The sequence below is a fragment of the Lichenostomus cassidix genome, chromosome 3 (assembly GCF_008360975.1).
Source record: "Lichenostomus cassidix isolate B80296 chromosome 3, HeHo_3.0, whole genome shotgun sequence".
Taxonomy (NCBI): Eukaryota; Metazoa; Chordata; class Aves; order Passeriformes; family Meliphagidae; genus Lichenostomus; species Lichenostomus cassidix.
The window spans coordinates 22,651,525-22,679,416 of record NC_139483.1 but is presented as its reverse complement, the minus strand read 5'-3'; the positions used below and the strand labels follow the sequence as shown (position 1 = coordinate 22,679,416).

General features: G+C 40.4%; 1 long non-coding RNA gene across 2 annotated transcripts; it reads right to left on the bottom strand.

Moving 5' to 3' along the window:
* Positions 1–145: 145 nt before the first annotated feature.
* On the bottom strand, positions 146–24,692 carry LOC146439280 (uncharacterized). 2 transcript variants are annotated; one of them, XR_014851234.1, is made up of 8 exons: positions 24,582–24,692; positions 23,778–23,852; positions 22,468–22,561; positions 21,011–21,035; positions 20,274–20,415; positions 19,246–19,438; positions 13,851–13,977; positions 146–298 (listed from the first exon to the last, which is right to left on the bottom strand). It is a non-coding gene; the product is annotated as an uncharacterized LOC146439280 (long non-coding RNA). The 2 variants fall into 2 exon arrangements; XR_014851235.1 differs by lacking the exon at positions 21,011–21,035.
* Between the last annotated feature and the right edge of the window lie 3,200 nt (positions 24,693–27,892).

The following is a 27,892-nucleotide window of genomic DNA, read 5'->3' as shown; positions in this document are numbered from 1 at the left end:
TGTTGTTCTGCTTTGGGTTTTTTTCCCTTTTTTGTTTGTTTTTCTTTGGGTTCTTTTTTGTTGTTTGTTTGGGTTTTTTTGAGGAAAAGAAGTCTTATTCTTTCATCCCCAAAGTAACGGTGAGTGAAGCCAGACTTACCTCAAGATGAGACACATGCAGAGTTAACACAGCCCATAAGGGACACAGCCCTATCATGCATGCTCTAGACAAATTTCTACCAGAAGCAGAGGGAATTCTGCCTATTCTAGGCTGTATGTCCAGAAGCTTCCAGGAAAGCAGTGTCATTCTCCTCCTCTTCTGGAAAGGAAAAATGTTATCAAAGATGGTTTCATTAGCAAAGGCTTTCAGATAGCATTGGATAAACTTGATGGCTCTAGTACTGCAATGCCTTTGTAAGATTGTTCTTAGGGAGGTCAAAACATTAGCTAGATCAAAACCTACTGAAGACATTTTAAAGTAATCTGCAATTCTGAGCTCCTGCTTGGAATTGCCCAGCAGGCTTGAGCTTGAGACCTCAGTATTTTTGAAAACACCAGCTTGATGTTCCTCAAGGTTTCTAGCATTCACTAGTTGTTCACAAAAGCACACACAGAAAAGAACAAAAACCTAGTTCAGAGCATCAAATAGATTTCTCCTATACTGAAGAAAACACTGATAGGCAATGAATATCAGCAGTCTGTGGTACCTTCCCAAACACAAGTAGTCATATTACGCTTTGAAGGCTGTGCTCTCCCATTTTTCAGCTCAAAATTATTTTTTTTCTTCAGAGAATATCTTCTGAAGGAAACAAAAGTTTTTTGTTCTCCCTGTTATTATTCTGCCTGCTTCAGAACTCTCACCTGAAGAGACCAGCTGCAGAAGGAAGGCACAGAGAAGGATGGGAAAATGGGAAGAGCATACATCAAGTTAAAAACATGAAAGTATATAGTAGCTTTTAAACTAAAGCAGGTTTAGCAGAGCAAGGAAAATAAAGGTTGCTGAAAAGCCTGAAAAAGGTAATTTGGGTTGTTTTATGCAGCCAAAAAAAGTAAAACCAGAATCATTCAAATTTCTCATCAATTAAGAGACATGATGACAATAAAATATTAAGTGCATGCAGAAGATTGCACAGAACAATAAAAAAAAAGCAAACATCACCATCCGGAAAATCATTTAGAGACCTAAGGCTTTTTGGAATCAGAGGGGATGACTTATCCACTCTGCAACCTCTGAGTAAAGAAGCAGATTTCTTGTGGTTGAAGGGTTTCAGAAAGGATTCGTCAGACCCAGCATCATTTTGCAATCCCCCATAACATTGATTTCTTCATAAACTCATTTTGATTCCCTCGTGGCTCTGGCAGTAATAAATCACAGCAGTTTAAAAGAAGGTCATGTACACATTTTCATATTTCATACACGATCCCGTTGCACAAAACAAATGATCTGGGGTAATTTGCTTGAGGGTTGTAAAGTCATCAGTTCACTTTGGATTGACTTTAATATGCCTCCATGGAATACTCTCATCCTTTTCTCCTTCAGAAGGACTCTGCACACTCATGTGTTCCCTAACTACTTTCAGTAAGGCCCAAAACTCATCCAGAATTTAACAGACCACAAAACTTTCTCTCACAGGCAAGTGCTGTATGTGGGATCACAGGGTCTACCTCAATGCTGACTCTTAAGTGGGATTTCTAATACTCTTTTAGGTACCTTAGCTATCTGTGTAGTTTGTGAGGAGGTAAAAGCACCTGAGAGTAAGACACAAATGCCTAGGACCTCTCTGGAATCCTCTGATCTCCAGTATTACCCCCTGGGAGCTTTCATCCAGCTGCTCCAGCATGCTAGAGCCCAGCAAATCCAGCCCTTGGGTGCCCAAAAAGGCTGCTCAGGTTATTATTATTTTATAACACCAGCACAAGGCAGAGCACGAGGAAATATGGGATGCAGGGAACCTCACAAGCACAAAGTGACCAGGTGATGCTTAGCAGGGCTCGTGTTGGGCAAGAGTTCAGAGTTTCAGCTCTATCAGACCTGGCTCCATGCTACGTTAGCCCAATGCTTTTGTTCCCCTTGTGCCACAGGGAATCTCTTTCATTCTGGTTTTCCCATCAGCCATGGTACATCAGTGCTTTGTTAGGGAGAGCTGTGTGTGGTGCTGCACACACAGAAATAATGGCTGGTGCTGCTAAGCTACTACACAGGATCACTCTGAGACAGAGCCTGAACCTGAACATTCTGCCCCTGAAGTGCTCTCATTCCTTAGTGAGTTCAGTTTTAGCTTTTCATCTCCAGGTTTTGGAATTGCTAATCAGAGGATATTACTCTGCATCTTGCGGTTTACTAATAATTTTGTACAATCTCTCACAATTATTACTGGTTTTCTTTGGAAATATGGTTGCCTTTACTTATTTATTAAGTATCAACTTCTGCCTAATATAAAATACAAAATAAATCGCTGCATTTCAGGAGCTTTTCTTTTGTATTATCATAGAAACACATCTGCTTACATTTTTATTACATTTTTAGACCCACAAGAAAATCAAACTCAAAGCAATACAATAAATGAGCACCAGCACATAGGATAGGTATCATTTTAAAACAGAGGTTTGGATTTCATACTTTAAGTGCCCTTTTTTTGCCAGACCAAAATAGTTTACATGCTACTAACTTGAGCTACAACTTTTATTGTGGTTGAAATCCTGACCCTTCCTTGCAGCAAAACTGTCACTGTCCATGCTATAAACCCCAGAGCTAGCAAGAGATTAGGGGCCAAGGGGATTGCTCCAGACCCCATTTTCATGCTCCAGAGAAGAGTTATTGTACTGTTTCTGCTACTGCTCTCTCCTCGCTTCACACATGGTCGAGAACCCTCCCTGCTCCCACTCTCTCACGCCTCCAGCCAGTCAACAGCTTGTAATAAAAAGCTGATGCCAAAAATTAGAATCATAACCATCTATTGAAACACTTCTCTGAAGTGCTTACATCCCCAGCCCCATATGGACCCAGCAAAGGATCTCAGAGAGAGAGAGAGAGAGAGGAGGAGAGAGAGACGAGAGCGTCTAGCTGAGAAGCACGTGGATTCATGCTAGCAGCAGCCCAGCAAGCTGCTGGAACTCATTTACCACTGAAGCTGTTAAGCAATGACTGACTTCTTCCAATTATTGGTTTTGCAAACAATAATCAGGTTAAAATCAGTAATCTGAATATAAAGCTTTGTTTGAAGGAAAGGGAGTGCTGACCTGCGGGAGTAGGGGAAGAGGGAACACTCAGAAAGGGGAGACATGGAAAAGCATCCTAGTGGTGGGAAATGTGTTTTGCATCAGGGCAGAACTGCAGGACACCGTACAGCAAATTTTCAGCTCCCTCTCTCACCTCAGGGACTGCCAAATGCCACTGCGGTGACAGCAGGGATGAGCTGGATGCCAGAGTCCGAGGCCTGGGGATATGTGTACATAAGAGAGGGAGAGAAAGAGACATGCAGAGGTGGAAATTTAAAGGCAGACATCAAAGTCTCAAATATATTCTCCTGTTTTGCATGAATTTTCCTACTTTATTCTCAGTTTGCTATTACAGACCAAAATTAACAACCTAGCCTACCATCTGCACATTTACGTTTTTTGGATTTCACCACTGCACTGCAAGCAGCCCAGTCTGTTTTAAGAAATATAGCATCATTGAGAGCTGATGGATCAAGAAACAGAGGTACAAAGGTATGGGATAATATTTTCAAAAGCAAGGGGGCAGGTCCTGGCTCTGGGGTGACCAACTCGTTTATCACAAAGCAGAGACTTTTTTTTTCAAAGCTTTGGTTTCGGTGACTGTAGCCAAATACAAGAGAGAAAACTGGAGCCTGAGCACAAATTTCTGGCTCCTATCCTTTTCTTAGACCACCAAGCTGGATTACCACCACTGCTAACAGCACTTCCACTGAGAATTGGCAGCTGGGCCCCTTGACAAAATATGGAGATATGCTGATGGGCTTTCAGTTGAAAACACTGAAGTATTCACTCCATTTAATAAAGAAAAGCATCTAAATCTTTTAAGATGAAAGTTCTACTGGGAAATAAGCAAGAGGCATTGCTGTGTTCCAAATGTCAAGACTTCCATCCTTCTCCTATAAATCGTAGGCAGGGCTCAAGCACAAGGGGGGAAATTCCCAGCACAATCCTGCACACTGCACACACCACAGGTCTGGAAAAGGACAGCACTGAACAACTGCGTTATCCATACAGTTTTCCAGCCTTTTCATATGCCCAAAGAGAAAAAAGCCCACCCCAGGAAAGGAAGTGATTTTAGTTAGCATAGTAAAAATTAAGGTACAGATTATGGGAAATACTTGTACAGGAAGAATTCAGCTTCCTACACATTTGGCAGTGTCACTGACTAGGAAACAATAATAGTAGCTGTTCAGAGATTGCACCACCCCTCCTAATAACTTTGTGTTTCTTTCAGTCTGCAAAATGATGTATAATTCTGAAGCATATTAGAGGTGAAGGAAGTGAGGACCACTGACTATAAAACACAAAGGTCAAGACACAACCTCTGCCCTGGGAAGTCCCTCCACTACAGATTTACAACTTTTTTGACAGTTTAACAATTAAAGCATTGCTCTAACAGTGCTCTGATTTTACATATCTTCTCTGCCCATCTACTACAGAGCACTGCATCTTGGACCAGAATGGAGGGTGTTGGCATTTTTCTCAGCCGTTCTTGAATTTTTGCCCCACATATATTTGCTTTTTGTCATATTTTCTTCCTTTTCCTGCAAGTAAAAAATTTTCAGCCAGCAAGCAACAAGAATTTCACAGCTGTTATTTTTAAAAGCATTTGGGAAATGAGGTTCTAAAATCCATGTTTCTGTAATGAATGACTCCTAATCCGAGGTAATTCTAATAAGATTTCCTGATGTGCTGAAAGACAAGATAGGCAGCACCAGGGCTGCCAGGCTGACCTATACTGATGTCAGACAACAGACTTTCACATCAGGCTTCTTGCCACAGTGTCACCACTTCCTGCTCTTCTTTGTTCCACAATATGGGATACTTCATTAGATTTGCAACCTCAAGCTCATTTCCATGGCAACTCATGGCACAACAAAACATAAGATATTAATCACCATTCTCAGATTTCATCAGGAGAGAAGGAACTGGGCTGTGAGCTGCCAGAATTTTAGGACTCACAAATCAGTTAGTGCACCATGGGAAATCAAGTGTCACAGCATGCTGCAGTGCCCTGGGGATAAAGGGGATCCAAACCATGCTGCACAGATCCCCATTCAGATCAGGATCTCAGCTGCCCCACTGGATGGCATTATTAAGAGTCAGTGCTTCAACTTGTGGCATTGGGACTCAGGGAAGAATCTATTCTTCACAGAGAGTATCAGACCAGAGTCACAATGAGGTTAAGGGTCAACTTGCTCAGAGTTTAACCAACCCAATTATTTCTCCTAATTGCACTTCTACTGGAAATATTTCCTTATCTGAAGCCCCAGCTGAAAAATCTCTTTTGAGGGCATGTGAAAGAGATTGCTTACTCTTATGCTTCATTCCTTTGAATATTTTCATTTCCACTACTCATACAATGTTATTGCCTGTTTTTTCTCTCTCTATTCTGGTTTCAAAAGAAAGTCATAACCATTTTTGGATTAAAAAATCAATACCAATATTAAGACAGAAGCAGAGGAACAATGCATATTTAGATAAACCAGAAAGGCTTCAAACAGTGGACATTTGAATCATTCTTATACCTACAGCACAAGCTAAAGCTAAGAGTTCTATCAGTGGGAAAAGCCCCAAAGCAATCTTTGATCATAAAAAATTCCCTGCCCTATATCCTTCAAGTAAGTATAATTCCCCTGGTTCAGATCTCCTTGGACCTTGTGGATAGAAGTTCATTTTCTTTGATCTGCTATATAAACACGGTTGCACACATGGGGTTAAATGCATCTAGGAGGAATTCCTGCATCCTGCTGGGATGGACATTTCTAAGCCATTCCCTACAGAGGATTTGTTCATTAATACTTTTCTCTCACTTAGTCTTCACTGCATTGGCTTCACCAAGAGAAAAAAAACCCAGACTTTTCTGATAGGATGTGCCTAGAAGCTGAATGAGTTTAGACAGTGGTTTTTTTCAAGCATACACTCCAGGAGGTGATATTTTAGGAAGACTGAGTGCAGTGTGAAGCAAGGTGTGCAAGGTGTGAAATGTATGCCAGGCTGGAAGACTCCATTGACAAGGACTGATGAAAATCAGTCCTTCAGTACAGTTTTCAGAGCTTTATAACTATGAACTTCATGCCTGCATGGATCCATACTCAGAGAAAAACAGAAAGCTAGGCATATTTCAAAAATCTGGAAATCCCATAAAATTACTGAATCCCACATAGTTTCTGTTCAAAAGGATAAAGTAACTGCAATTTGTTTGAGAGTCCTGTCAAAAATCTGTGAACAAGCCTAGTCCGAATTTAGCAAGAGACACTTCATATGCCTGAAGGACCTAACAGCAGTCCTTAAAGTTTTGAAAATGTCTCAACATGCAGCTGCTCCATAGAGAGAAGCTGACAAGAGCAGCTTAGCCCTGCTGAACGCCAAGTCCTGTGGAAAACCCAGGAGCTCAAACACAGTATTGATGGTTTCCAAATTCCTTTGAAAAATAAAATGAGCTCTTCTGAATTTCCCCTGCAGTGACAGGCAGCTCCAAAACCATAAATGATTGCTGATGTGGTAAGAAATTCACAGCAATTTCATAAACATTAGAAGCATGGCTTGGGAAGGCATTTAGGAAGTAAGCTTTAGCACAAAGCACACTGCCTCTCCAGGCTTCCTACCAGAGCACTTCTCTGCCAGCTCCCCAAATGAAATTTAGCTATGCAGTCTTCTAGCAATTTGTTTTCTTGCATCTGGAAGGACACTGTAATACTATCCACACTCTGTTTTCACCATACCTGTGTGTCAGTGTGGGCAAGAGCACAGTTGTTCCTGGAACAGTCTCAAAGGGACAGAGGACATGAGAGCTAAACCAGTGTGGCACTTCTGTGTCTTTTCAGACTGGACAAGTAATACAAGAGTACAAATCTGACCCAGTGATAATGGTTGAGGATGATGGGATATGTGTAGATAGTTTGATAAAGTAGAGGGAAATCATGACTCCATTCCTCACTCTGCTGTGGGTTTCCTATATTAACTTATTTTAGGAAAATCCTGCAGCAAGAAAAATCAGCTAGTGCCTTGCCTTTGACATGAGGAAAGGTATGATGTTATCTTTGGTATTATAGAAAATTCTTTTCTGTAGAATAGAGATTATAAAATGCTCCCCTGCTTCCCAGAGGTCTCCATAGATAAACATCAAAAACTCAGATGCTGTGATTATACAGACAAGGAAAATGTTACTATAGTCACTTCTTAAAACTTGACAGAATGAATGCTGCACATTCAAGTATGTGGGGTTTTTTATGAGCTTTTATCTCCTTTTTAGTGCTTTGCCCATTGTAGTTCAGTAAATTTGTTTCTAATGCTTTTCCCCCAAGTTATCTTCATGTGACATGGAAGATATCACTAAAGACAATGCCAGGCTGGAAATAGTCATCTGTTTTCTAGCTAAATCCTCCTACAAAGACAGCAACCAGCAACTGGGATGTATAGCAGCTGAAACCGTAATGGTGCATACAATGTTAAATTGTGCATATGTGATACACACTATTTAGCTTTCTCTTTGTTCCATGCAGCACAAAGAAATTCTCAGGAGGCTGAGAAGGGTCATACCCATGGCTGAATGAGAAAATAACATTAAAATTATCATTATAGGCCTTCCTCCCTCTGACTTAGCTGGGTGAATGCTGGAAGATTTAGAGTTCAGGTTCAGTTCAGATAAACATCCAAAAGTTCACAGGTTTACCCAAACTATCTGAATCTCTAGAGCCCCAAAACAAGCTGGAAATCTCCAGAACTGCCTTTCTTGAAGGATTTCCTGCACTTCCAGTTTTGGACAAAAATCAGAAATGGAAAAAATAAACCCACAACATGAACTAAATATTGCAGAACCTCAGCACAATTCAATTAGCTTACACTCTGAAAGTAATCATCTACTCATGTAGATTTATCAAGTGTTTTGCTGATCTTTTTTTAATATCATCTTTTATGGCTGAATCAGAGCATATTTACTTTTTCACCTGACTTCTCTCAGTCTATTATACTAATTTTTACCATCAGATTTTTGTGAGTGGAACCCAGAGCAGGTGACAAAGGGAGGCTCTGTTCTCCTACACATCTAAGGTACACCTACACATCACATTTAGGTCTTGCCGAGAATACCTCTCCATCTAAAGCAGTTATTAAAGCTAAGAGGTAAAGAGAAGAGACAGGGAGTACAGTGAAGTAGTTTACAAAGTACTGACATTGGTAACAGATATCTCTCCCACTGGTACATGAGCTGCTGGTTTCCCTCTTTGACACTGATATGGAAAAAACATCAGCAGCCACACTATCAGCAGGAACACGACCCTCTGATCAGCTGTGGTTCACTTTCCCAGAGCAGACTTCCATCTCCCAAATTAACTGTGGCCAGTCATTTTCTCTGGTGTAAAAATGTGGTTTCAGTCACTTAAGACAGATGATCTGTATCGAATGAAGAGCACATTGCTTTGTTGTACTTTCCATCATCTCCTCCACTTGTAAAGCCAGGGAGGAACATGGGCACCCTTGCCACAAGCCTGGATGTCCTGACCGGCTGTGCAGAGCTTCCTCATCACAAAACACCTTCCCTGTTCACTCAGTGGTGAGCTTGCCATTTGTATCAAGCCAATAAGAAGCAATTTCTTAAGCTACCAAGCAGGGAGAAAACATATTTCATAATCTGAAACCACCATCTGAGCCTATCAAAGGCCTATCAAAGAGCTCAGTCTAGAAAAAGCTATAAGAAAAGGAGTACATACAGAGTAATTCTTTCCTTGCTGTATCCATGCAGCTCCCAGGAAGGTACCAGCTTAGAGACTTCCTGACCTGAGGGTTTGCACCTGCACTATCATGTTTGGTAGTTATCACAAACCCATCCTCCTGTAATTTGCCTGATCCCTTTCTGAACCTGCTCATGCTTTTGTCCAGGACAAGATGTGCCAGTGAGATCCACAACTTCATTGCACTTCCTTTTGCTTGTTCATAGTCCTTGTTTAGTGAGAAACAATTAATACAGAAATAGTTCCTTATTTTCTTTCTCTATCCTTCATCCACCCTTCCAGCTTTTAAATACAAAAATCATTTTTCCCAACAGTCACTCTTTTCTAGCCTAGGAAATCCATTAAGCCCTTTGTCAGGTAGAAGTCATTTCATATAATCCTTATGATCCATCTCTTTGACTTTTTTTCTTAAAATCCTTAGGATTTTTAAATTAAATGTCTTCAGAGTTTCACACAGAAGATTGGGTGTGGATAGTCAGTGGCAGGATGCTCTTGTTCTGCACTTTGATTTCCGTTCCCCTTCTACCAAACCCTAGCACTCTGGATGACCCTGCCATCATTTTGAGGTGACGTTCTCCAAGATAGCCATAATGACACCTGAGGTGTTTCCCCCCAGGTGTGAGTAGCTATTTCCTGCTAGTCATGGCACATATGTAGTTTATGCTAGTTTCACCACTCTTCATTTGTTAAGATTAGAAAATAACCTGAGAAAAGATATTCAGTCATTCAGCATCCTAACAGTATCTACAGTTCTCCAGGGTTGATTTGGGTTTAGGTTTTCCTGAATAGTTTTGTGTCATTTTACAGCTTATCCCCACTTTTAGATCAGGAATAATTTGCATAACATGGAACAGATTTTTGTCAATAACCTTCCACTCCTGTAGTTGCCATTCCTTCTATTACATCATTGTGATGTTCTAGATAATTGGGGAAATGTTTTCTACATTGTTTTCACCCATTTCTTGGATGCATTCCACATCCATCCTCATAAAAGCATGAAATACCTCTTAACTGGCATGAGTAATGAGTTAGAAAAGCAACACCTTTCTCCTTCTTTCCTCTCCCTGGGTGTCCATCAATGCTATGATACATTAGCTCTTTTAAAAGGGGCCTGATACAGGAAGCTCAACTTCCTATATATATATTTGTTTGTTTGTTTGTTTGTTTTGTTTGGGTTTGGGTTTGGTTTCCGTGAGTATTTTTTCAAACCAGTTCAGTGTTGATCCAAGGCTTGCCTCCTACCAACACTGGCTCAAATGCCTGAAATTATCCAATATCCCAGAAATTTTCTCAGATTTTTGGTCCTGTCTCTACTCCTGCACAACAAACCTAGAGCCTGTTACAATTACACACCCTCCTGAAAAAACCTGCCAGTCAATCAGCAGCTGAAGCTCACGTTTGCTGCACCATTCCAGAGAAATGTCTCATGGGGTCTGTGCAGCCACTGATGAAAGCAGCAGGTTTAAGCATGAAATCCCCTGTGGCTGTGGCAGCAGGTCGGAGTCGCTGTCCCGGTGTGCTGATCCTGGGGGAAGAGGAGGGGCACATTGCACATGAATAGCCAGGCACACACGGGACATCTTCCCACCAGATGGTGCATCAGACCTGCTGGAGCTTAGCTCTTAATTAAACTAAGGGCCACATTCAGTCACAGCATCAGTTTCCGCCAAACCAGATGTCGGCGAGACACCACAAAAATTGCATTCAGTGCAAGCCCAAACCCAGGCTGAAGGTGGCCACTGCCCAAGCCTCATGGACCAACTCTGTCAGCACAAGAAGTTTTCTCCTGGCAGCCCCTTTGTTCTGATCCACCATGCCCTGAAAGCCCCCTGTATTCTGCACAGCAAACCTGAAACCAGTGCTCCTGCAGCACAGCACCATTGCTAACCAGGTATAGAAAACAGCCTGAAACAGAGCAGGAAATTGTCTGTAGGGTCTACTCAAAGCTTCCCAAAGCACCCAGGTACCTTAACCTTTCCTAGCAGATCATCACACTGACCAAGATATCCTATGTGCTGAAATCCCAGAGGTGCACCTGGCTAAGAGCAAACTGGGAGCAGGTGTCTCAATGAATAAGCCTACTGGGCATTTGGAAAACATGAATAAATCTGTGAAGCCTTCAAAAGCCTCTGGACAGCATTTTCAGTAGGTGAATGGAGAGAAATGAAAACAGACCCAGGCTAAGTTTCATGGCAGCCCTACATCTTTGCCTCTGGATTGCCTTCAGTACAACACAATGATTTTAGAGAAGTCCATAAAGCTCCAAAGAAGCAATAATGATTTAATTTATTCAGGTAAAACCTGAAGCCAGCAGCCTACCTGTAATGTTATTTGTCAAGCAATGGTAACAGAGTAGTACAGATTTTTATATCCTGGGCATTGACTCAGTGTCAAATATTTAATGAAAAAAACCCAAGAATAATAAAAAGTAGCTGATCCAAGGACTGGCAGCGACTGTACTCAAGGATTCAGTCCCGCTCTTCCCTCCAGTCCCCTTCTCTCACTTTGCCCCAACTTTCCCCTCCCTCTCTGCCTTTCTCACTTGGAAGATGTTATTGTTTAACATGGCACATTCCCAAGTTGCTAGACCAGGACAGTAAAATTATTCACTGACTTTACTGTACTCTTCTACTAGTCACTCATTTTTTAAGCTTTCAGCTCTCCTTCCCTCCACCCCCGCCTCCTCCATTCCCCAGTGAAATTTGCTTTTTTCCCTTCTCTCCCTCCCTTTCTGCTAGGCAGAATCTGGAAAAAAGAAATCAAGGCCAAACTCAACAAAACTACTGCTGCGTAAGAGCAGTCCTTTTTCACACACAGATGGTCAGGCAGAAGAATGAGCGCTTTATGAGACAGACATCGTGCTGGTCTTTGCAATCCTGTTCCCCCGGACCTCAGCAGGAGTTTTTCATCACCTAAGTGGATAATAACTCTGTCAGACACCTCATACACACAGGTATTAATAAAAAAAGAAAATACTGCAGTGCTTGATTTTACAAGAAACTGGGAATCTTAACGCGACGGCTAAAAACGCGCACGATGATTACGCACAACCAATGGCTGTGTCAACAGGGGTTTATGTTATCATTAGCAACAGGTTGCTAATCAGCAGGGAATGCACTTATACAGCCATGGTTTTGCACTTTATGGACAACATTTCCGTGGCTAAAGTCCGTGTCCAGTTGCACGGCCATAAACATGCACACACTGTGTTCTTGTAGACGCCCAAGTGTCCAAAGGCTTCTCTGTGTTTGCATATGGAAGCCCTATTTTCATGGGCAACATCAGCTTACAGCATCACTGTAGGATGCACCACAAGGTGCCAGCAGGTACCTTTATTTCTCAAATTTGGCCTGATCTACAAATGAGCTTAAACATAGTATTTGAAAGGAAAATTTAATTTTCCCCAAATTGAGTTTTGATGACAAAAAAGGTGGATTCCCATCATTGTTAATCATATTCCAAACCCTCAGATTTTCTTGTGATAGATCCAGACTAATCAAGACCACATATGAAGGGCACAGACAGCACCAGCATTGGCTAACCCAGAAACCCAGCTCCCTTTTTTAAAAATGGAAAAATATTTACAGAATCTCTATATTTCCCTACAACAGAAACAACTCCAAAGAAAATCACTGCAGGAAGCTTGAAGTAGGAGGTCTGTTTTAATAGTTATCTTTCTTCCACAAATGGAAATTCATAACACTTTTGTAACCCAGCATTTTCAAATTCAAATAGAATGAAATTACGCGTGAACTCTTGCACTCTCGCTTCATTAGTCATTCCAGTCATTAGTCAAATGAGAAGGGGCAGCAGTTAATGCTTCTGCTCATGACAGGAGTTCTCACAATAACATATTTTAGAGCTACTCTGACATTAAAGTTAAAAGAATGTGCTCTGCATTTAATCTGATTCAATCAAGGCAAAGAAGAGAAATGATGTCATCTTGGAAGCTTTGAGATGGTTCCATTCCCAAACAGAAGTTGATGTGTGACATCCTTTTGTCACCAGCAGACCACTGCTCATGAAGCCCTAAACAGTTATGGTGTATGTGGAAGTACAAATCCCTGCTAAGGACCTGTGCTTTCCAAAGGTTAAGACTCCATCTCCAATTTTCCTTGAACACAGGGGTAAGAAATACCCTCTTTTCCTACTCTGACTACCCTGTTTCTCCTGCTCTTCCTTCACCAATCTTTGTTTCAGAACCATTTCTTTGCACTACTGAAGTTTCTGAAAAGTAAACACCATGAACAGCATCACACTGATGATTTGTACTCTCCCCTGCATGCAAAATTAATTCAGAATTTTGTTCAGGAGCTGCCAAAGATCAGCATATTACTTATCATTAAAGGGATACAGAGACAAAGCTATGAGTGAAGATTGCCAAGAAATGGGCTTTGCTGTGCCCACCTCAGTTTGGTGCTGTCAAGACTTAAGCTTCATTTTCCAAACATAATGAAACAAATTAAGTCAGCCTTTTCAGCATCAATCTCATCCATCATAAATTAATTTTTAGGGGCATTTTCCCATGGATTCAATCCAACTGACCTGGATTTCATGCTCCCCTTTTACACCAATCATAAAAATTAACAATAAATGTTCAAAATGAGATCTCATACATGTGGAGCATAGAAGAGGATTTAGAAAAGGAGGGTTTAAAGTGTTACAGACTGGGGGGAAAAAGTTTAAATAGCTAGTCTCTGAAAGCAACAAAGTTATTTGGAACGAATGTATATTGATACAGCACAAATAGATTAGGTATTTACTCTGAATGCACAAAAATCACATATACTCGTTTTAATCTGTCTTTTCAAACCTGTAGACACTATTTTTTTTTTCAATTATTATTAATGACAAGTGCTCAGACTTCACCACATCACCAAAACCTTTATTGAAGAGGGTGAGAGGAAAGGAGAAACTTACCGTACAGACAGGCATTTCAGCAACACATATCTCAGTGACTCCCAAAACCTTCTCTGGCATGGATTCTGCTGACCTCTGTGAAACAGACCATAGGATTGGGCTGGGGAGGAGGTTAACAGGCCAGTCCCTACAGTATGCAAATAAACTTTTTAATTGAGGATCTTAAACAGAGTAAGAAAAAAAAATAAAAACCAACCAAACAAACAAAACCCTCCACAGGAAAATACATGGAGAAAAGGAAAAGTGTGTATTTCAATGTATATTCTCACTATCTTTCTCTGGATTTCTCCTCCTAACAGCATCAGCTGCAATGATTACCACAGCACCAATTTTTCGATGGCTAAAGGGGAGGAAAGTCTAAAGACAGATAGGGTGATGCATTCTCAATCTCCCACATTTATTAAGCCAGCTTTGGATAATTTTATAATGCTACGTGAGCTCCAGAGAACTTAATAGGGACTTCGGTGTTTTCTTTGAGAATTTCACTTTCCCCAGTTGGGTTTCAAGATGTTTCCATCTTAGCATGAAAATAAGGGAGGGTATAAACCAACCCTGCAGTGCTCTGGCAACCTTGTGCAAATCAGAAACGTCCGTGTGTGAATGATCTGACAGGGGCTGAAACCCATGGCTCCTAAAACCAGCCAACAGACTTCAGTGCTCTCAGTGGAGGCAGGATTGATCCCTGGCAATCCACGATTATTAAGGCTGTATTTTTTTAAGCAGAACAGAGAATGTATTTCAGCTGGATTTTAACTCAAGAAAACTCTTCTGATTGTAATGGCATTGCTACCTCTCTAGTTTCCCCTGAGCTCCCTCCCTGCTTAGTTCCCTCTGCCAGCAGCTCCCCACCTTGTCCTCCAGCACACAAAGCTCTTTCTCCATCTCAGCCTCAGTCACATAAATTGCTCTGAAAGGCAAAATCCCCAGGCTCTCACGAAGCTCCTGCTGAAATTAATGAGACTTGGCACAAGATCATCTCATGGAGAATGATTTGCAAGAGCAACACCTTACTTGCTATTGGAGACAACACAAAAATCACTTCTCCACTAACATTTTTGTCCTCAACTCTAACTTTTACCTAAGTCAGGAATATTTTTTGCATTATATCTGACTTGACAGTTATTAATACTGCTGTGAGAACATACCACCTGACTTCATATGATTTAGAAAGAGGAGAGAGAGCAAAGATAATAGTTTCATTATAAGTTTTAAGTCTCTGTAAATCTCTCTACATTGAATCATTCCTGATCTCCCAAGAGGGACTCTCCAAACACTGAAGCCATGCCTATTTGGCAAGAGCTACAGACAGGGATTTCATTTTTAGTCTCCTTCGTCTCTACAGAGGGCAAAAATCTTGGATAGAAAACTTTGGCCCAGAAGCCTTTTTCTTTACTTGCAGCAGCTAGAGGCACAGTGATGGTTTTAATAGAGTTCTGAAATTTCTCTATTGCTACTTTTTATGACTATTTCTTGGAGCAATAAATTGGCAGAGGCAATGAGGCAATTGAATCACTACCTTTTCTGCAGTGAAGAAGAGAGCATAATTAGTCCATAAAGCTATTTTCATTCAAAGACCCAATGCATTTCTAGCTCCCACAAAACACAGTAAAAATCCTTTCTCACCTGTGTGCTCCCCTAGTCAACATCAGGATGTGAACTCATGCTTCCCAGATATTTGGGCAGTAACTGCAAATGTCCCCTTGACTTTTATTTAATTATATTCCTGTAACTGCTCCTCAGAGTGCCTGAGGCAGAGCCTATCAATGCTCCCTGGACACCCAAGGCTCTCATGGTCTCAAGGGAAGGGCAGCAGAAATGGGCAGCTCCACAATCTGGCTTCTCCCACCTGTGCAAGTACAAGGCAGGTAGGTCCCTCCTGAATCACATCCAGGGGGTGAAGCAGGTCCCAGGGGGGATAAATTGCCCCCTCTCTCTTCACTCACCCTGGAAAGGGTCAAGGCTCCTATTTTAGGTATTTTCTGCTCACACAAGTAGTTTTTCTAATGACATGGAACTTGCAACATAAAGTGAATACGTTTTCACCACAAATCTTTATGTAAGTGCAGACTGAGACTGAGAGACCCATACTAGGGCTGCAGTGTAAAACTCAAGTTCCACCAAAGGAAACTGATAGAGTTTTTACCTAAGCTTTCAATGGCACTGGAATTTCTCCTACTTGTGCCCAAACAGCTAGGTTTATTAGAGACCCCCCCCCATCTATTCACCACAACACTTACTAACTTCACTTTTAGTGCATCTAAAATCACTCTCTAAGCCAATCCCAGCTGAATACATGATTCTCATTAACCAAAACCATCAAGTTTCCTCTACAGTTCAATTCTTGCTACAGCTGTAGCTGTGACGTGGTTCTATGTTATGCTCTGCTCTAGTAAGGCATGTCAAAAACACAAACCAAAAGGGAAAATTATTTCATTTCCAAAATAAATAAATGCCTTTGATCGGTACTAATACATGAAAAGCAGGTATTTAAAATTAAGGGACATGCGGGAAATTGGTTCCTCACAAAGCTTCAATTAGGTTTCAAATTATCTCTCACACAGTGTGTACAAGTACTCCTAACCAAACTTCACTGAAAAATGGATTCTCAATATGTTTATTTACCTAATAGTTAACACAAGGATAACAACACACATGCAAATTTAAAATAAAAACATATGTGGGGATCTTTTGCCCCAAATAAGAATTTGAAACAGATGTGCTCTTTTAACTGTATTTCTTCACCCAATGCTTTCCTCTTCACTGTTTGTATCTTTAATGTATTTTTTTCAAAGGTACATAATAATTTATTCCCCCTTTTATCTGACAAGCATGGCTTTCAAATAACATATTCTATCTTTATTTCTTGCTGGCATAACTCATCCATATCAACTGGTGTTTTGCACAAAGGGAGCTGACTCCAGTTCAGCTATAAGCTGGAATACTATTTTCATTAGAACTGCATTTAAAAATCAACATAACAATGTTGTAGGATGAGAACATTATAATATTCAACATTGTTTCCGCAAGTTTTGTATTCTGAAATCTTCCATTAAACCCATGTTTTTATTGGACACTTCCATTCTACTTCTCCCCACATGTTTTCTTTAGCAGTGCCTAGTGTTTAGAGGCATAAATTAGGTGCAGAAGCTTTTCAGTTCCTGAACCAGAAAATATTGGAAAACATATCTGATGTCTCTTTTTCTCCTCAAAACTTTAATTGCAGCTTTTGCAGAAAAGCATTGAAAATTCAGTAAAGCAGAATTCCCTGGAGCAGGGGACCACAAGAGTCACCTCTCTACCCAATGGACCAAATCTGAATGACTTCTGCAAGACTTGAATGTCCAGGTAGGCTCACCTGCACTCTAAGTTAGGAAATGTTCCTAAATTTCTACTGGACCTAAATGGCAGGGTGTGGGTGGCCAGGGAATGCAGGGACTCTGGGTGGAGGAGGTCCAGGTCACCACAAGGTCCTGCTGACTCCAACACTGCAGTTGAGCACCTCAAAACTGAAGCTCATTGGTAGAGTTCCATAATTGAATCAGTAACTACAATTTTGTGTTAATTGGCACTAAATCAATATGAGCAAAATTCCCCAAGTCAAGCTATTTTACCCATGACAAATTTAATGCTTAGGAAAATCCTTGTCTGTCCTTTTCCAGTGCTTTCCTTGAGCCTTTCCAGGGTACTTGTTACATGACAGGACCTTCAGCTGCATGGCTGCAGACATCCTTCACCACTGAACCCTGCCACACCCACCATGAGTAATTTAGCCATGCCTGAAGAGAAAGTGTCTTCATGTGACTAAGGGCTTTTTTTTTTCTTTCTTACCAACATTTCTTAAAATCTTCCAGATATCAAAACTGGGAGTTGATTTCTTAGTATTTTCAATGGTACTTGTAGCTTCAAAATATGATATCCAAAAGCGTTTTACCACATAGTATCAAAGAAGACATTACCTTGGTAGCAGCTCAGAAAAACTCACATTTTCAGCACCCAGGAAATGTCAATGCATCATATAGTTGAGACTTCATGAACTAAAACATTTCCAAAAAAATTAAATTCAGATTTCTTAAAAATGTGATAATTTTATCAAATAAGGTAAGATTCTTCAGGGTGGATGTCAAAAGATGTATTTCTGGCCCAAATTCTCAAGCCTCTGGCTTTGTCAGGTGTCTGTTTCAAAGCGTGTGGCTACAAATACTTTTTAATCTTTTTAATACTTAAGATTTAAAATATAAATGAAACAGGGTACTTTTGTTCCTTTTCATTACTCTGAAAAATGGTAGAATATGGTGCTGTATTTTTTTTGTTGAAGCAAACACATTCTGCTTGATGCAGAGACCTTACAAAATTTAAAGCTAACATTTAAAGTCTGGCAAAGCCAAAGTGACTAGAAAGAGAGTCTTATTTTATGGTGTCTTAGAAGAACAGTTTTATGAAAATGGAGAGAAGAGACAGGCAAATTCAATAACTGGGGAACTTACTAGGACCGTGATCAATTGGGATACCACAGAGTAAATCAGAATATTTTGGGAGCTTTGGCATCCTTGAATAAGTGCAGTTTCCCAACAATCAGAGAGAAGGGGAAAAAAGTATTACCATCCTGCAGACCTGGCACATCTCACTGGAAGTTCACAAGAGAAAACCAAGCTGCAATGGCCCTATACCAATTGAAAAACCTATAAAGACTGAGACGGGGAGATGGCACTATAAAAACCATAATCAGACTCAGAAACCAGGCTGAGTGAGTTACATGTTGGTTGGCCTTTGAGAAACAAATCAAAACAATCAGCAGAGAAATTCAAGCAGCATTTGAACATTGACCATTGGAAACAAAGAATAGCAGCAAGTCTCTGAGATTTTTCTTTTTTTTTTTTTTTTAAGTGAACTCAAGCAAAGCTAGTAAAACTTGGCAATTGTTAACATACCACCGTAACTACAGGTTTAATAATGTCCCATAAACTTAAAGAATTTGAAATTCATTTCTGCAGAACAGCTTATGCATTCGTTTTGCAACACACCCATTTTCACACTCAAAGACATCAGAAAAGCAGATTAAAGTTTATTTTTCTTTTGATAAAGAAGTTAAGCAGATTTTGGCAGCTTGCCATCAATTTGACCCCATCTCCCAACTTCCCCCCTGCCCAAATACTATAAATTAATCTTACACTGGTTGAGAGAGAAAAAAAAACCTGAAAAACTTCCAACATTCAAGTCCTTTGGCTGAACCTCTCAGGGGCATATCCCATGGTGACAATCTTGACTAGTTAGTCTTGACTATCTCAGCTGGCCTCTTCCCCAAAACTATGCCTATAACACAAATTTCCATTTTCTCGTGGTCTAGATGTTTACTATGATCCCCAATCTCTAACTCATATTCTCCAGAAATACCTACTGTGACACTCTAGTTCTGGACTCGCTGCTGGTCTCACACAAGGACATTTGCAGAGTAACCTCACTCAGCTGAAGTCAGTGCAGGTTTCCACCATGAAGCCTAAGCCCAGAGCATGGCCTATAAAGCTGGTCCCACAAATCAGCAATTAATTCCAGGAATTATTCAGGGAGAAAAAGATTTTAGTTGCTTTTGACTGTAAGGCAAATTAGATGAAGGTTTTTATAACTTGTCTGCCTAGCAATGAATATACAAAAGAGTGAACAAATAATACAAGGGCACTCCCACCTTACAGACGTGAGTGAAGCCCACACAGGCTAGTTTTTAACATAATGCTAAGAATACTGATATTGCAATCTTCCTTTGGAACATTTCACCACTTTTTTCAGATAATAACTCTGCGGTAGTTTCCTACAGTGCTAAATCCTCAACTGCTTCACTTAGATGAGCGACCAACTGAAATGATTTTTCAGGACAGACCAAAAATGAAGGAAAATTTCAGAGTTTCTAATGAGTCTGAATTTCATGAGACAGAAAGCTGGTTGTTGCATCACTCAGTGAAAAAATATTTATATTGGCTCTGGCTTTAAGGTTACATTTCTCAGTTCATGCAAGTGGCAGGAAACACGCAGAATCTAATCAAGAGATAGTCCACAAGGCTTATTAAATGAAATGTTAAATAAAGAGTTCTTATGAAAACAAAAAGATGCAGCTCAGGAAATGAGCTTGGTCATCTCACAACTCTCTGTTGTTCCACAGCCAAGCATTGGCTAAACATTAGATTATCGTTGTAAACAATACACAGGGAAAAAATTGCTATCAGGATTTACCCTAAAAGTAAGTCTGAACAGAACCTAAGTGACTTATGAGCCTGAGCTTTATTTTTGAATCTGACTTAAGAGACTAATTCAGATAGTAATGAAAACCAGGGAATGCAGGTTTTCAAGTCATGCACTTTTAAATAATTTATTTAAAAAGTAAAACAAAGTTTTACACACAAGCCAGAAAAACCTGCAAGAAAATGTACTTACAAAATGTGAGCTCAAGAAAATCGTTTCACATAGAAGAGTCCTTCTTTGAGAAGGAAACTCCTTTTATTTTTCAGTGCAGAAGGTCGGTGTTATTAGAAAATAAATAACATGAAAGAGGCGGAAGAGGACAGGGGAAATTGCTCTGCAGAAGAAAAACAAAGAACAGCAGTCACAAACTTCTCATGAACTCCTGAACTACCAAGTTAACCAAGGTAATCTACTGCTCTTCTCCATACTTCTAGCCCAGCCCTTCTTTCATCTCTTTGGCCTCGATGCTGTAACTTGTGTGCATTTGTAAGGCTGAGCAATGCATTAGCACAGTGAATGTGATCTCGGAGTTTCCAGTGGGGTTCTCAGGCTGGTACACATCAGCGTCAGACGAAGCATTTTTTCCAGATTTTACAAGTGTGACAGCAATGTCTAGTATTAATATCGCTGCCTCTGTTTTTATTTGACAGCATGACTGCATTTACATTTTGGGGAAAGCCTGTACAAAGGGATGGCTTTGGAGCTTGGCTCCCGTATGCGCTCTTAGCTCGTAACACGGTGAAATTAATAGCTATTTTTATTTCATCTGGCAGGGAGTTTTGCAGTCGATGTAGGATTGCATCTCCTGTGACCACAGAGTTTCTCAGATTTCCCAGCAGTTTAATTGCTCTATGCTACGTGAGGTTGCATTTTCTGAGAGAGAAGGAGCTATCTTGTGCAGCCAGGGCTCTGCAAAGCAGCCAGCATACCTGAAACACGGTCTTTGTCCAGTGGCTAGTAGGAAAAGAAAATAAAGGTGTTATGCTTAAAAATTACTATCAGATAAACTAATGAAGGAAAAGAAGTTTAAAGCAAAAACTTGACTATGGAATGATTTGTTTAAGTACCTTCATTTCTGATATTAAAGTTCTACAAACCCTTGATTTCTAGAAGGGGAAAAGGGGGGAAGAGGAAAAAGAAAGAGACAACCAAGTGAGTTGGATGTCTGGACAATCAATGAAACATGGACAATCAACAAAAAAACTTGGTTTGTTTTTACTTTCCTCTCTTCCTGAATGAATTAATGAAACTCTTGAACTCTGGCCTCCTTTTCAGGCTAGAGCAGCAAGGAGACTGCCTGACTTAATATCCCCCACAACCCACAGCAATGCTGATGGAAGATTTTAATGTGAGAACACTGTGTGCTCGTTTGGCATTGCATTCCCTAGAGGGAATATGGTAGACAGTGTATAGACTAAATTTAGCTAGATTTGGACATTAAGACACAATACTTGGTGCCTTGATAGAAAAGATCGAGAGGTTACTCTGTATGGGGTTTTCTTTGTTGGTTTATAATGGTTTTCCTTTCTCATTCCTTTTTCCTTTTCTCTTTATGGCATTATTGTTGCATACCAGACAACTATTCCATTTTTCTTAGTGATGCTGGTTATACAATATAGGAAGCTTGTGTCAGGAGAATAATCAGGACTCTCTAAAGTACTCAAAGTCCTTCCAGCACGCCTCATAATTGATTTCAAGTCTGATGAAAAGTCAGGTCCTGTGACACAGTTTTCCTTCAGCTTCAAAATCAGAGAAAAATTCCTGCCATAGGAAAACCAAAACTCTAAGTCTGAAATAAGAGCTTTCTTGGATTTTCTAGTTTTACATGAAATGCCACTATTCAGTAGGTATCCTCAGCACTGCACCAGCTAATAACAACACAGCTATAGTTGTCTGCAGCCACTGCCTTGCAGACAATAAAAAGACTCCCTTTTAAAGAGTGGTGCCAACAACAGTTTCAGGTCATTTCCCCACTGGCTTTTCCTGTCTGGAATGCCTTTCAGAGTTTTGGCTCTGTTGACACTGCAGGTTAAATGAAACAAAAAATCCAAACAGAAGCCACAAAACTCAGCAACTCAGTGTTTTTGATCAACCTAAGTGTTTTTAAGCCTGCACATCACCATGGGATCCAAGTGCCCCTTTTCACATTTCAGTGTTTCCAAAAGGATCAAATCATGGTAAGACCATAATACCTGAGTGGCTGTTTTCAGAAAAGATTGCTTTAGAGAAGGAATAAGTCCTCTTCCCTAGGAAGAGCTCTGAGCAAGACAAATTAGAGGTGGAATAGTGGAGAAAGTAAAAGGGCTGTTTTTTCTTGGCAAAAAGATTAGCAGAGTTGGCAACATATGGAATTGTAAAGAGCTGGGAGAAAATGCTTTCCTCTAACCTTCAAGTGCAAAGAGGTCACAGTTCTTTCAAAGAGATTCCCTTGGGATAATGTGAATATGGATCATCCCATACTTCACGGATTGAATAACCATCTGAAAGGAGAATAATTTGAGATAAACTGAGATTAGTTTCTTGCATTGACATCTGCTTGGAAAATCTAGTGCAAGGGTCGTTTGGCTTGCTATGTTAATGATAATACTGCCAACAACCAGTATCAAAACACTGAGAAATTTGTAACGATCTGGCACATTACATCTTGCTTAATAAATTCAAATATCTGAACATGACAGAATATTGTAATGTGGTAATATAATATAGTAAATTTGCAGAGCCAGATTCAACCCATAAGGAGACCCAACACTGATTTCAATACACATGCTTGCTGCAATCTGAATGAATTATTTGAATACATACTTAGCTGAATACATACTAACAGCACTATATGTGGAATGAAGAAAAATTGTGCTCCTTTTTTCTCTGTATGATATGCAATCAGGGGAAAAAATTATTTTTTCATACACATTTGCATCTATATGTTTGCAAGAAGGGAAGTATACATTTAAATGCAAGGCAAGATTAGCTGTTAAGAAGACCTGGCTGGCATGCTTTAGTTAACATGAGTTAACAAAAGCACAGTCATTCCAAAAGAGGCACAGTAATGTTTTTGACAAAAGGAAAGCAGTCAAATCAAAGAGATCTGCGTGAGTCACCCTACATAGATCAGTCAGGAGACAGTGAAGAAAGGAACAGGATAACCACCAAGCATCAGCCTGGGGGAAGCAAGTCAATACTGGTTTCTTGATTCCACCCCCAGCAAATGGAGACTCATCACCCACAGGAGTGGCTGAAAAACAGCTCCCTGACTGTCTCACATTATTACTTGGGGAGTCAAAATGAACACCCAGGATGAAAATCCTCATTCTGGAAGTTTCTTTGGAAAAGTTTTATCATACGTCTTCCTCAAAAGAGGAAAGTTTTCAATTATCAGAGATTAGTCATGGTATTTCCACTGGGATAGGCTAACTACCACTGTCATCTTTTCCCTCCTACAGAACACCTGATGAGAAGACTGTGGACAGAGCAGGAATGCATGTGAAAGGGCTGCAGGCTGGGCATGACATTAGACAATCCCTATGCTTCCACAACATAGAAATGGAGAGGCATAAAAGAAATGGCCATAGACTAACAATTCCAAAAATGGAACTGTGTGAGGAGACAAATTTTTCTGTAACAACTAAGTTCTCCTGTCAGTAGCAAACGTGGGAGAAGTGACCCAGTTCTATTTTGTTATCCAAGACACAAGCATACCTCTTAGGCCGCATAGAGAGAGCTGGTGGAGGCAGAGGGGGAAGCTGGGCAGTGTGGAGAGATGGCTCACTAATCCTGTCAGGAGAAAAAGTGTTTTGCGTCACTCAACAGCATCTCCACAGGGCAGTCAGAGGAGAAGCGCTGACAGCCCTGAAAGGAATCGCAGCCAGTCGTCCTCCAGCAGGAAGAGGTCGGCTTTGACACGAAGCTTACAGGGTGGGGGAGATGAAAGTGTGCAGGAGGGACATCTGGGCTCCATGGAGGATTTCACCTTCCTCTGCCCCACGAGCTGTCCCTCCTGCTTCCAGCTAGCCTGTCCTTTCTGACTCCTTCTCTAAGCAGTTCTGTAGCTCTCTCATTCAACAACTTTCGAAATTTAAACTTGCCAACCCTGCTGCCAAAAGTAAAGACAAATAGCACCAGAGTTGAAAGCAATTTCAACATAAGAGCTGTAGGGGCAGAGCAGGGATTCTTGCCACATGTGACATAGGGTACCTACCATGCCACCAGACACACTGATAAGTACATTTTGCAACCAATTTTACAGACTTATCCTGCTTTTCTTTAGAAAATGTTTAGTCAGGCTCTTTCAGTCAGTGGTGCACTTGAATGATTCTCAGCAGAAGAAGCAGTAAATAAGTGTAGGCAAGGAGGTGAAACAGCTACAGAAGGGACAAAGTCACCCAAGACATCAACAGGATTAAATAAGAAGGCACTGTAATCACATCGTAAATGTCTGCATTGGTGCAGAGTTACCACCTCCAATATACAAATCAGAAATCATACAAAATAAATGTAATTTACCTTCTACCTGAGAGCCACAAATCCTCACTGAGTTCATGGGACTCATCATCCCCTCACCATGACAGAGCGCTCCGAGGGACAGGCTGCTCAGCTGTGGCTGAGGACTTAAATCTTCCTCCTAGAAGACACTTCATGATTTTAAAACACAAAGGTGTCTGGGTTACAGTTGGGCAACAGGGTTTTTACACAAGATGTTCATAGCTGTCTAGGAGGCTTATACAGCACTTTTACTGCAGCACACTGCCCACTTTCTGCTCTTCCCTCAGTGGCAGCAGCCACACATCCCTCTCAGAGACTCTCAACCTTCTCTTCCAGGCCCTCAGAACCCCTTGAAGGAGACAATAATTCTTGCCTCAAAAAGCAAGGGAAAACTTCTTTTTTCTGACACTTGACATTGTATAGGGCAGCCCCTCGTCCATCAGTGGGGAATAAAATTCAGAGGTCTGGCTGCTCCTTTGCTTCAGCTGCACTTCAACATCACGTTTTCCCTGCTTTGGTGGATTAAAGCTGAAAGGCTTTACAGGAGATATGTCTGTTACAGGGATGTAAACAATGAATAATAATAGGAAAGAGAAAGAAAGACTGATTTATTGAAGACTATTCACTTCTATAAAGTAAATAAGTGAACTTTCAATTTAAGTGGACATTTTTACTGCCAAATAAATCTCCTTGCACAGATATGAGAAGAGACTTCATGCAGTACACAGAAAAGGAAAAGTTAGAGAAATTCAGATAGCACCAGTGAGCAGGCAGGGCCAGACTCTTGATAGATACTGCTGATTTAGACCAACCTAGGATTGTTTATATACTAATCTGCCATTGAGTGACAATGTTGTGCAGTAAGATAGAGCAGACATAAACAAATTGCTGTTGAGTAAGGGGAAAACAGCCACATGACAATCCAGCAGCCTTCACATCATGAAATCAGCAAAGAACTTGATATTTTCTTTGTCCAAGTATGGACCACCAGGAGTTTTGAGATAAGCTCCTAAAGTTAGGTACTGCATTTATTTTTGTGCTTTTAAAATGTCTTACTTTGAAAAAGCATTTAAGTACCCAGCAGTTCCCCTGGAGCACAGATAGAAGTGTCAACTATCAGCACCCAGTCACTGATGTACCTTTGTGGATTGCAGTGGAGATGGGACTGTGGACAGGTGTACACATCCAGAACCAGAGCTCAAGAATGTCCAGTCTTGGCCAGTACCTGCCTTGTTGTGAAAGTCCTCCCAGAGCACCAGAGGTCACAACATGGTTACTGCACAGAGAACCTCAGGGTAAATGAGAATGGACTGATAGATCTGATGGGCCACCACAAGAATAATATTTGCACCTGGTTTATTACTTGAATCAGGTGCTACATTTGGACACATCCAGTTTCTAGTGAAGATGAACGTGACCTGAGTTTTGTATGACTTCTGAGAAATGTTCAGGCCAAAACCTCAGGTCTTAATATCCTTTGCCGATTCCTGCTCTGCAGTTTCTATACAATGCAGTGGCAGAAATAACACCATTTTCTCAGTCTACATGGATTATTTCAACAACCTAGAGAATTTAAAACCCACTCTCCTTAATTTTCACCAGCTACTCCTTCTAACTGTCCTTTTCCAGTGAACCAAATCTTATTTCTTTTTGATCTCATTTCCCCCAAAGTGAAAGTACAGTTGACACTCCCTGAAGTAACATAACAGATATGGTTATATCTAAAACATGTGAACTCAGGAGAGATTTGGAAAGTTTTATGTACGTAAAATAATTGAATTCACACACCACTGACTTTTATCTCAGAGGATGGCCACACAAAATGCTAAGCGTGATTCCTAAGTGGTGAGATACTACTGCACTCATTAGATTTCCATCTGATCTGATGGACAGTCTTGAAAATTTTATGGAATGTGATATATCCCTCAGGCTTAGAGTGAACTCTGACAGGTCATAATTTTAAAACTCCAGAACATGAATTTGTGGGAGAGATTTGCAAATCTAAAAAATTTGTGCATGAACAAAACCAGAGAATAAGACAACTATGGAAGAGAGGCAGGGAGAAGAAAGAAATACATCCTGCATATTTTTTTAATTTGTTTTACTGTTGTACTTCTCTTTATTTTCAGATAGTCTACCTCTGAGGCTTATTCTATCTGTTTCCTTAAAAAATAGTAATCCTTACTTTAACTGTAAAGGGCTGGTTAAAATTATTTTTCATCCAGGTGCAAATACAATAGATCTTCCAAAATAGGTAGTAGACGGTTTTAGTCATGGCTGGTGAATTTCAAGAGCTTCCCATGTTTTGTGACCACATATAAGAAACTCACATTTCTGTAGCCAAATCAAGCAGATTGAAAACCTTTTTCTAGACTCAGAGCAGGCTTTCAAGTCAGAGACTCAGAATGATGAAATTAAAATGCAATAGGACATTAGTTCACTGAGTTCACGTACCAGCAAAAATCTGTTTTAAGATTTGAAACTGAAGTTAAAAGCACAATAAAGATACAAACTCCTGCTAATCTGAAACTTTCTCTTTCTCACCTTGTCATAAAAGCCCTTTGTGCCTGTAGCCACAGTCCCTTATCTATCCTCCAGACTCTGCCAAAAGGAAGCTGACACCTCATCAGAAGTTATCTGGGGAGAATGGTACTGCTTGAATCCTGCCTCTATCTCCAGAATGATATTTTAGTCTATAAGGGATGGCAAAGGATTTCCACAAGCAGATGAATCACCAGAAAATGTAAGCGAACAGCTCATAAAGAACATGTCCTCCTCATAACCAGTTGGTTGGTTTTGAGTTCATGTTCTAACTTTTAAAAATTAAAAATTCAGCTGTGACCATATCTTTGTGTAATGCCTCTATGGAATTTCATTTCCCTAACTGCTACCCTGGAATTAGAACTGATTTAATTATTATAAATGCAAATAGGTCTTTTTCGTTCACTGTCAATGCTGCTCTGGTTGTTGCTGTGGTAGTTGCATAAAGTTCACAGTGTTAAATGTTAGCTATTCCCCTTTAGCAGAAGCTGAGCACCACAGTTTTTCCAAGAGATGAGAGTAGGCAAAGGCAGTCTCTGCTGAGTGTGAGAGAGTTAAACCTGCTCAGCTTCCATGTAGTGTCTGCAGTGCCTGTAGGACCTTGCAGGATAAGAATTAGCAGGCACCAATTGAGCTGCACTAAAAAATGTACCCTTTTGCAGTAAAAATATACACATAGCCATTTCATTCCTCCTTTCTTATTCATTAGCAACATTTCCTTTTTTTTTCCCAATGTGTTTACATAGCATTTCTGCAAAATAAATCTTGGATGTCTAAGATTTTTTGCTCAG